The sequence below is a fragment of the Typha latifolia genome, chromosome 5 (assembly GCF_019914945.1).
Source record: "Typha latifolia isolate L0001 chromosome 5, TyphaL0001v2, whole genome shotgun sequence".
In the NCBI taxonomy this organism is placed as follows: domain Eukaryota; kingdom Viridiplantae; phylum Streptophyta; class Magnoliopsida; order Poales; family Typhaceae; genus Typha; species Typha latifolia.
Window position 1 is genome coordinate 6,983,428 of NC_133090.1, and position 9,682 is coordinate 6,993,109.

At 38.2% G+C, this 9,682-nt stretch overlaps 1 pseudogene; it reads left to right on the forward strand.

Annotated features, from left to right (window-relative positions):
• The first annotated feature begins 3,937 nt into the window (after window positions 1-3,937).
• On the forward strand, window positions 3,938-9,644 carry LOC140788495 (uncharacterized; annotated as a pseudogene).
• Window positions 9,645-9,682: the final 38 nt, after the last annotated feature.

Genomic DNA, 9,682 nt, shown 5'->3' on the forward strand with positions numbered 1-9,682 from the left:
GACTTCTCTCTCCTCCCTCTTCACCATCCTTCCACCTCTACCGTTGTCAAGGTTTCTCCTAACTTCTAATCTTCCTCGATTTTCAAGCCACCCCTCTTCTTTGGGATCTCAATCACTTCGTTCCCTTCATCTATATCCCTAAATCACATCCACAATCCACCTTCACCTCCATACCCATCTATAACCCTAAAATCCACTCCACCCGTCACCACCACCATCACCCACGTTATTCCATATTTTTGTCCCAGTTGCAATTCGAATCTGCAAAGGATGTAAATATGAAAGTTGTAGATTAGGACGTTATGGATCCAGATCCACCTAGTTTCATAATTTTCTGACTATCGGAGAATATTTGATGAATATTTTCCAATGGTTGCACGGACTGATTCTTGTAATACAACCAGATCTTGAAGGAATCGTTGTGTAGCCTATCTTTAGTTCGAGAACTCATCAAATTGGTATCAGATCTTATCAAGTGGTATAAGAGCAGGCGAACCTAAGACCTCCATTAATGGTTGAAATAAGGAAGATGACATCAACAAGGAGACCTATGGAGAGCACAGGAACAAGGGAAGACTCAATCCACGTTGATCCTAACCGTGAGGCCGATTCCTTTGGAGCGACCACGGCAAGACTGAGTCAACCCACGTCCATGGGTGCGAATATGGATGAACTTAGGGGCATGTTCCATACATTGATGCATAGAGTTGACTCAATTCAAAAGGATCATAATGATTTCAAAAAGGACCATCGGTGGGACCTCATCGAACTGATACCCCACAGGTCCAGGTGCGTCATGTGAGTGTCAATGATCCCCTCTTACCTATGCGTACACATCATTCCCTACCTCCGTTGGAAAACCCATGACCGGCGGTGGTGGAACCCGAGAGGCGTGCGGCACTGGTGCGCTTCGTCGATGAGGAGGATTGACACTTTGAGGATGAGGTTGATCCCTTTGGAGATGATGATGAACATGCTCGAGGATTTAGAGAAGGGGATTAACTTGCACAAAGGTTTAGACTTGAACTAGAGATCTTTTACGAACCCAACAATGCTATTTGAGGGAGAATTGCACGCTTGGACTTTCCAAAAGTTAGCACATCGCTACTTTGGTCCGTTTCAGGTGTTGGAGCGTATTGGTCCAGTTGCATATCGTTTAGAGCTGCCGGAGGGGTCGAGAGTGTATCCTGTCTTTCATGTTTCATTATTGAGGGAGCGCATTGGAGATCATGAGATTGTTGGATCGGATCTACCAGAGCCATTAGAGGAGATAGAGATCGTAGAGCCAATTTGAGTACTTGCTAGATGTCGATGATGACATGATACCAGATTGGAGATGGGGATTCTAGTTGAGTGGCTTGGCAAGTCATCCGATGAGGTGACTTGGGAGTTGGAGACTGATATCTTGGAGCGTTTCCCTAACTTTTCACCTTGAGGGCAAGGTGGGAGAAGCGTGGTGGGCAGATACATTTAGTTAGGATCTTTTCTTATTGCATTAGTTGTTTATTTTTATTAAAATAAAATTCTTATAAGTCGCGTTCGAATATAGGTGGGGTCGTATTCGAACGCCCTTGCGAAAGCTTGCATCAGGTTTGCAAATACAGAGAATGCATATTGTGTGTTCGAACGCGGTTGAGCGAGTTTGAACGCCCGCGTTCGAATGCTTGCATCGTGTTATAACATACAGAGAACGTCTTTTGTGCGTTCGAACGCGATCGGGCGCATTCGAACGTGATTGGCGGGAATCTTCTAGAATTAGGGTTACTTATTATTTTAGGACTTGTTGGATAGCCTCTATATATATGTGGATGGCAGCTAAATTCATTATGCTATTAGAATATTAATCTTTTGCCTCTATCATCTATCTACCCTAATCTCCGTCCTCTCTCTTCACCATCCTTCCACCTCTATCGTTGGCAAGGTTTCTTCTAACTTCTAATCTCCCTCGATTGTCAAGCCACCCCTCTTCTTTGGGATCTTGACCACTTCATTCCCTTCGTCTATATCCCTAACTCACATCCACAATCCACCTTCACCTTCAGACCCATCCATAACCCTAACATCCACTCCACCCGTCACCACCACCATCACCCACGTTATTCCATATTTTCGTCCCAGTTTTAGTTCTAATCTACGAAGGATATAAGTACGATTGTTGTAGATCAGAACGTTACAGATCTAATCCACTTAGTTTCGTAATTTTTTGACTATCATAAAATATTTGACAAATAGTTTCCCACGATTGTACGGACTGATTCCTATAATACATCCAGATCGTGAAGGAATCGTTGTGTAGCCTATCTTTGATTCGAGAACTCATAAAATTGGTATCAGAGCTTATCACATCCACACCTTTATAGAGGCTAGCCACAAGCGAAAATAATAATTATTAACCCTAATTTTAGTGGATTCCCGTCGATCGCATTTGAACACACCCGATCGCGTTCGAACGCACAAAAGGCGTTCTCTGTCGATGCGAACCTGATGCAGACATTCGAACGCGCCTAACCGCGTTCAAACATGCATTTTGCATTCTCTGATTTTGACCTGATGTTGGTATTCACAAAGGCATTTGAACGCGACCCCTTTCGCGTTCGAACGCGACCTACAGGAAATTTATTTTAATGAAAATAATTATCTAATGCAATAAGAAAAGACTCTAACAAGGTGTATCAACCCACCACGCTTCTCCATCTTGCCCTCAAGGTGTAAAGTTAGGGAAACACTCCAAGATATCCATCTCCAACTCCCATGTCGCCTCATCGGATGGTTTGTCAAACCACTGAACTAGAATCTCCATCTCTAATCTAGTACCATGACGTCGTCGACGCCTAGTAAGTACACGAACTCGCTCTATGATCTCTATCTCCTCCAATGGCTCTAGTAGATTGGGGTATCTACTATGATTGGTCGAGGCAGAGGAGTTAGTGGGGCAGGTTCCTTTTAGCCTGGGCAAAAGTCTAGAGGTGGCCAAATCTTCGCAATGACGGAGCACAACGCTTTGGCATCTAATGATGTGGCCACAAGTACTCTGAATTTATTTTCTCATACAACAAGAGTTTTATTTGATCTGGGTGCCACACATTCCTTTATTTCAAGTTCTTTTGCTTGCCATGCCGATATACAAATGGAACCTTTAGAGGATAGTCTATTGATTGCCACACTAGTTGGAGAGATACTCTTAGCGTATGGCAAAGTATAGTGATGGCTAATGGTTGTACTCTTAGTGTATGACAGGTTACAACTATCATTATTGATATACCCTTAGCGTATGACAGGGTATGATTACTTTCTCCTGAGATACCCTTAGCGTATGACAGGGTATAATTTATCTATAGAGATACTCTTAGTGTATGATAGGGTATGCTCTAAGTTTGTGACATAATGCGTATCGAGTTTGGAGTTGGGTACCGTAGTCCAGCATGGTGGATGATATTCAGAGTTGAGACGGATGATTGTGATATTGAGAAATATGTGGATTATATCTGCCTTTGACATATACGATAATCTAGTAGTTTGTATGCATCATGCATCATCATTGATGTTACTAGTATCATTGGATCATTATTAGTATCATTATCACTAGATGGTATTGATCTAGTGTTTTGCGCTAGATGAGTTATCTTATTTGATGTATTAGTAGACATCCTCCAAAGTGTGTCTTTATCCTTGTCTTATATTCTAGCAAGTGACTTTATACTTGTATAATTACGTATATACCATCGTCGTGTATATGTTGTAGTGAAAAGCTCTTGATGATGTGTTGTGGCTTGTGTGGGGACCAAGTAGGGTTATCCGTGTGTTGTTGACAGTTAAACTTGTTTTATTCTTAGTTTAGATGTTGTGAATAAATTTATGATGTTGATACATGTTTATTTGATTATTAGTAACTAAGCAAATGGTCAAGTGCCACGCACGTGCCATGTGGGCTCGTGCCATGCACATGTTTAGGGTTGTGGGTGTTACACTACCTAAGTCTAGAAATTCATCTGAGCAGACTTTTATTCCCAAAGCACCATTTCCCCAAAGACTAACTCAGGCTAAAGTAGGAACAAATTTTAGTGAAATGATGAAATTGTTTAAGCAAGTTGAAATTAACATTCCATTACTTGATGCCATCAAGCAAGTTCCTGCTTATGATAAAATTTTGAAGGATCTTGGCACTTAGAAAAGAAAATCAAAAGTGCAAAAGAAGGCATTCCTAGCTAAGCAGGTAAGCTCAATCATCCAAAACAACATTCCACCTAAGTTTAAAGATCTAGGTTGTCCTACTATTTCGTGTGTCATTGGCAATCATGTCATTGATGAAGCCCTTTTGGATTTAGGTACAAGTGTTAATCTTTTGCCGTATTCAGTTTACAAGCAATTAGGTCTTGGAGAGTTGAAGCCAACTCAAATTAGACTGTCTTTGGCAGATCATTATGTCAAGTATCCTCAAGGCATCATAGAGGATGTTCTGATTAAGGTAGACAAGTTCATTTTTCCTATGGATTTCATAATCCTTGATACTGAACCTGTCCAAAACCTGAGCAATCATATCCCTGTGATCTTAGGAAGGCCATTCCTAGCCATTGCGAATGCAGTCATTCACTGTCAAAATGAGATTATGAAACTGTCTTTTAGCAATATGACTGTTGAATTAAATGTTTTTGATGTTAGCCATCAACCTCTTGAAACTGATGATGTTTTTGAGGTTGACATGATTGAAGGCCTATTAGAGAGCATAAATGAGCAGCCAAATGTTGAGGATCCTTTAGAAAAGTGTCTTTTACATTTTGACAGTGATTTTGATTGGGAAACTTCTTTTGAGGAGGTCAATGCATTGCTAGAATCTGCACCTCTTATGGATTTTAATAAATGGCAGCCCAAGATTGAACTTGAAACGCCATCGCCCGGCACGGGCACGTGTATGCCTACGCGCCCACAGGGCACGCGCGGCGCACGCGACAAGTCAGGCGAGGCCCGTCACGCACAGATACTCTCTTGTGCACATATAATCATTACATCATCAAATAAAACCTGCTAACCTATCCATGATCACATAATCCATCACTAGATAAATCATACTATTAATCAAATACACCTGTTAACATATGAATATCCCAGTCTATAATAATATACATTAAACCACTACATAATCTAGCAGGACCTACACATGCCACAACAAATCATCAAGATACAACTAAAAAGACTAATATAAGAGTACACTATGATTCGACCTGTATTATACAATTCATCGTCTAATACAAAAGAGTACAAATATCAAATACTGGTACAACTCAATTTCTACATAAACTTTCATCTATACCGTCTCGCATCTATAGCTCACCTCATCATCGCTCTAAAATTTTTTCTCAAGATATCTCAATATGCTATCACATACCACATATCTGAGTGGGTTAGAAAAAAAATAAAGAGAGTCATGAGCAAAATGCTCAGTGAATAGACCTTTCCTCGAATCAATGATGCCAAACAGAGAGTAAATCATGTACTGGATAATATGAATCAGAAAGAGCATCATGTCATGAATGAGTATATAAATGTTTCTCAATAATACATAAATGAAAAATAGATAACATGTCATGTCATAACTGATAAAATATGTAATCCTCGACAATGTATAAATAAATCTCCATGTCATACTATCATCATAACTCTCTCTCAAATATAACACATATGATGCATGCCGATCATGATCATGCTATGATATCAAATGCAACAACCTATGATGCATATTGACTATTCGATAATCAGGTATAACAAATGATAATGAAATCATATGCATTTCTCAACATCACGATCATCACTGACATCTCGGTATAATATCATCATACTAGACCACTGTACATAGTCAACGCCTAGTACTCGGTCTCAACATCATGTTCGAAGGCTCAGAGCATACTCCGCCACCCGCAAGAGTATCTAAAATATAACCATACCCCACCATCCGCTAGGGTATCAACATCCATCCAAATCGGGCACCCATGTAGTTGATAGAAACCTCGTGAGGATAACTCGCCACATATGCCCTAGCGAATGGCATGTGTCTGAATGTCTGCTGTGCACACAGACTAACGACCTCAGACGTAAGGCCAAAGGGATCGTGACTATGTCGATCGATCAATCATCTCCAGGCACGTTTTAACCCTCGCGCCCACTCTAGTATCCTCACTCTTTCTATCAACTATCCTATCAATCACATTTCATGTTTTCCTTCTAAATAACAGATCATATGCATATTACCAGTACAATAATAAGTTAATGTATAACAGGAATTTAGGTGGAATAGGAATCAAGAGAAAATAATGCAATATAGTCTCCAACTGTTTCGTCAACCCATGCATACTCATGCTACAGATCAACTCGGTATACAATCATAACAGTAGAATCTTTTTCAATCATCTCTATATATATCACCAATGTACTCATATTCCACATCAGCATAATCAAATGCATGATAAAATATGCTCGATTGTAATCATCTCTAGATAAAATCATATAATCATGCTAGAGGCCAAAACATGCATGTAAATAATTTATAATATAACCTAATTTGAGAAAAGCGTCTAGGGGATAAGACTACTCACACTGATCAGAAGGCGCAAACCACGTATTCCTTACATCCGCCAATCAACCGAGTGACACTCATCGCTAGCAAGGTCCACGGGGCCTCACATAAAGGGGTTCGAGTTCTGAAAATATTCAAGTAATATTAGTTAGTCGTTTATTCAATTAGAATTAGTTCAAGTAGAATATACTATTATTATAAAATACTAGTTATAACATACGGAGAAAGGTTCGTTTCTTTTTATTTAATATTCTAAATATATAATTATAAAGTAAAAGCTAAACAATTATAAATGAGATATAAGTATAGATAAGATCTATTTATTTATATTTCTCAGTCTATTTTGATTAATTAGAAGTTATATAGTATTTACTTAATTATGCAAAATAATTAATTAATTAATAAGACTAGTATCTTATTCTACACATGATAGTATATAATAAATTGTTAAGATTACTTAAATTGCATATATTATGAATATCAGTACATAAATCCAGTTTATAACCTAGTTAATCATTAATTATACTAATTATAATTAATAATCATCATGTTGAAGAATATACATTATTATTAAAATAATTAATGTCTAAATAATTTATATACATTAATTAAGGAAGTAATACCTAATTAAATAAATAAACAAAAATAAAATAAAGTAGATAATAAAATAATGTCACCAGTGCTGGGCTTGGCCCAACACTGCTTGCTACAGTGCTGGGCCGATCCAAAAGCTGAGGGAGGAGCTAAGAGAGAAAAAGAATGGAAGAAGAAAGAAGAAAGAAAAAAAGGAAAGAGAAAAGAAGAAAGAAGGAAGAAGAAGAGAGGAAGAAATGAAGACAGGAGGAGGACTTGGCGCCGGCGGGAAGGGCACCGGCCGCTGGTGGCCAGCCCGCGATCTGTTAGATCTTAAACCACTACCTGATACTCTTAAATATGTGTTTTTAGGCTCTTCTAAAACCCTTCCTCTTATTATAGCATCTGATTTGTGTAAAATATAGGAGGAAAAACTTGTGGGTGTCTTAAAAGAATACAAGGAAGATATAGGATGGACCATTGCTGATATCAAGGGAATTAGTCCTGATGTGGTTATGCATCGAATCCATTTAGAGGAAAATGCAAAAAAATATCATGAATATCAACGGAGGTTAAATCCTATGATGAAGGATATTGTTAGAGCTGAAGTGCTAAAATTATTAGATGTGGGTATTATCTACCCAATTTCGGATAGTGCATGGGGTGAGTCCAATTCATGTTGTGCCTAAGAAGTCTAGCATTACATTAGTGCAGAATAAAAATAATGAGTTAGTACCCACTCGTGTTCAAACAGGGTGGCGTGTTTGCATTGACTACCGAAAACTTAATCTTGTAACTAGGAAGGATCATTTTCCCTTTCCTTTGAAAGGTTAGCCGGGCATGCTTATTATTGTTTTTTAGATGGTTATTCTGGCTATAACCAAATCCCTATAGCACCACATGTGATCTATTATGCTAGTAAAACCCTAAATGATGCACAACTAAATTATTCCACTACTGAGAAAGAGTTGCTAGCAATTGTGTTTGCTTTAGACAAATTTAGATCCTACCTCTTAGGGTATAAAGTCATCATCTATTCTGATCATGCAGCACTTAAGTACCTTATCTCTAAAAAGGATGCTAAAGCCCATTTAATTCGTTGGATTCTGTTGCTACAAGAATTTGATCTTGAAATTAGGGACAAGAAAGGTTTTGAAAATGTTGTCGCAGATCACTTATCTAGGCTTATCCTAGAATCATCTTATGAATCCAAACCAATATCTGAATCTTTTCCTGATGAGCAGCTAATGAGTACTTCTCAGCTACCATAGTATGCTGATATTGTCAACTATCTTGCTACTGGTCAAATGCCTCCGCATTGGACCAAGCAAGATAAGTCTAAATTTTTAGCTGAGGTCAAGTTCTTTTTCTGGGATGACCCATACTTATTTAAGTATTGCCCAGATCAAATCATTAGAAGATGTGTGTCTGATGATGATTTTTATAAAATCATTTTTTTTTGTCATGATCAAGCCTAGGGGGGTCATTTTAGCTCTAAAAAGACTGCTGTAAAAATTTTGCAATGTGGGTTTTATTGGCCCTCCATTTTTCGTGATGTTCATGAGTATTGCAAAGTTTGTGAGAGATGTCAAAGACTAGGGAGTATTTCAAAGAAGAACATGATGCGGCTCAATCCAAATTTAATTGTTGAAATTTTTTATGTCTGGGGTATAGATTTCATGGGACCATTTCCAAATTCTTTTGGTTATGAGTACATTCTTGTTGCTGTCGATTATGTTTTAAAATGGGTTGAAGCTATAGCTTGTAGAACAAATGATCACAAAATTGTAATCAAGTTTTTGAAAGATAATGTTTTTGCTCGTTTTGTTACGCCACGTGCCATTATAAGCGATGGGGGGAAACATTTTTGCAATCAAGTTTTTAAAAGACTTATGCTTAAATATTCTGTCATACATAAGGTTGCCACTCCCTAACCCCCAAACTAGTGGCCCGGTCGAGATATCCAATAGAGAGATCAAAAGAATTTTGGAGAAGACGGTTAACCCCACTATGAAAGATTGGTCCTTAAGGCTTAGTGATGCATTGTGGGCCTATCAGACTGCATTTAAAACTCCTATTGAGATGTCCCCATATCGAATTGTGTTTGGTAACCTGTAGAGTTAGAACATCGAGCTTATTGGGCGATTAAGCAACTCAATTTTAATCTTGATAAGGTAGGTGCTAGAGGAAATTAGAAATGATGCTTATGACTATGCTAAAAGCTATAAGGATAAAATGATAAACACATTTTGAGAAAATCATTTAGTCTTGGTCAGAAAGTTTTGCTTTATAATTCACGTTTATATCTTTTTCCTGGGAAATTGAGAAGTGGACAGGCCCTTTTACTATACGCACTTTCTATCCTTATCCTTATAGAGCTATCGAGATTGAAAACCCTAAAAATGGTGAGGTATTTAAGTTGAATGGTCAAAGGCTTAAACCATTTTTAGAATTACGCAATCGAGAAGTGGAAGAAGCACTTCTAGAAGATCCTAATTATTAAGGCTGATCTCTATATCTACTAGAGATTGTTTTTGTACA